The sequence below is a fragment of the Octopus bimaculoides genome, chromosome 8, assembly GCF_046866305.1.
Source record: "Octopus bimaculoides isolate indiv1 chromosome 8, ASM4686630v1, whole genome shotgun sequence".
In the NCBI taxonomy this organism is placed as follows: domain Eukaryota; kingdom Metazoa; phylum Mollusca; class Cephalopoda; order Octopoda; family Octopodidae; genus Octopus; species Octopus bimaculoides.
In genome coordinates this window covers 77,123,944-77,125,333 of record NC_142935.1, presented here as the reverse complement: position 1 = coordinate 77,125,333, position 1,390 = coordinate 77,123,944, and the positions used below count along the sequence as shown (strand labels likewise).

Here is a 1,390-nt window from a genome sequence, read left to right as displayed (position 1 = left end):
TGTCCAAAATCTGGCGATATATCATTAGACATGTTTGGAGAAAATTCATGGACATCCAGGGGCAGAACAAAAAAGAGCAGATTGTTAGCTTGAGTAAAGCCACATTTGCTGCATAGAAAAGCAAGATTAAACAACATCGTTGGGTTGGCCTTCAAGTCTATGTGCCATGCCCTCAGTGGCTTAACAACTGGTTAAACTACTCCCAGCTAAATGAATGAAAGCACATGTAAGGGAGACAGAAGGAGAGATTAAAAGATGTATCTAAAGGGTTATATTTGTAAAAGGGTGGCATCAATATATACGAGTGGGAATTATTGGCGAATATAACAAACATAAGAAGAGACAGGATGATTGGTGATGAAGTTAACACTTTGGACACAAAACAAATCAAATAATTAATACATTAAATGTGAGAAGATGGTGTGGGGTGACCAAAACAGCACATCTCGCGGGGTCCTGTATTCGTCACTGAACTTGTGAACCATGCACTGGCCTAACATAACTAAATGTAGATCCGCAGAAGTTATATCTGATGGACAATCATTTCTGACCCCAGAGGATAGGTGACAACGACATTATGCGCGTGTATGTAGCTGTACATCCCTCACACACATCCTGCGACGTATGCGTGAATGGTGCTTTTAAGGTATCAAATTAGCCGTGTATACAATAGGATTATTATTATTATTATTATTATTATTATTCCGCCGATGTCAACTTTGATTTTCATCTCTTCAGATAAAATGAAGTACCAGTTGAGTACTGGGATCGATGTAATCGACTAGTCCCTTCCCGAAAATTTCATGTCTTGTGCCTGTAGCAGAAAGGATTATTATATTTTGTTTAACAAGTAGTTATCATTTGATTAGAAACGAAAGACAATATATTTGTTCAATGCAAACCGAAACAAAATCAGGTGAGACGATGTAGAAATGGAAAAAGAGAAACTCACAGGTTTGACAGTAAAATCCTAGCGACAGAAGAATCGGTGGGGCAGTTGTAGTGGGAAATGAGGAGGGGGAGGAGGAAGGCAGTGGTGCAGTATTAAGAAGAGAGCCAGACAGACAGAGAGGAGAGAAAGGGGAGTAAGGCAGAGAAAGATAGTAAAGAGGTGAAAAGTGAAAGGAGGAAACGGAGAAGAAAAAGAGAAAATAACACAGATTGGTTTAGGAAGCGGGAGAAATGAAAATAGAGGGAGTAAGAGTGAGACGGGGCGGGGAAAGGAAGAGAAAGAGTGAGAGACTGAGAGAGAAAGAGGGAGAGGGAGGGAGAATATGAGGGTAATGAAACTGAGGGAGAACAAGAGTGATTCGGAGCGGAAAAAGTTGAGAAAATTGAGTGAGAGAGAGTAAGCAGTAAAACGTAGAAACAGGGAGAGAGAAATGGAGAT

General features: G+C 40.3%; 1 protein-coding gene across 4 annotated transcripts in view; it reads right to left on the bottom strand.

Annotated features, from left to right (window-relative positions):
- The window catches only part of LOC106872787 (uncharacterized), a 104,956-nt gene extending 103,566 nt beyond the window's left edge, over window positions 1-1,390 (bottom strand). Inside the window, exon 1 of one of the 4 annotated variants that reach the window (XM_089356694.1) lies at window positions 953-1,390. The gene's annotated coding sequence lies outside the window, so the exon portion shown is untranslated. The remainder of the gene's footprint in view (window positions 1-952) is intronic. The other 3 variants (XM_089356695.1, XM_089356693.1, XM_089356692.1) reach the window with 3 other exon arrangements.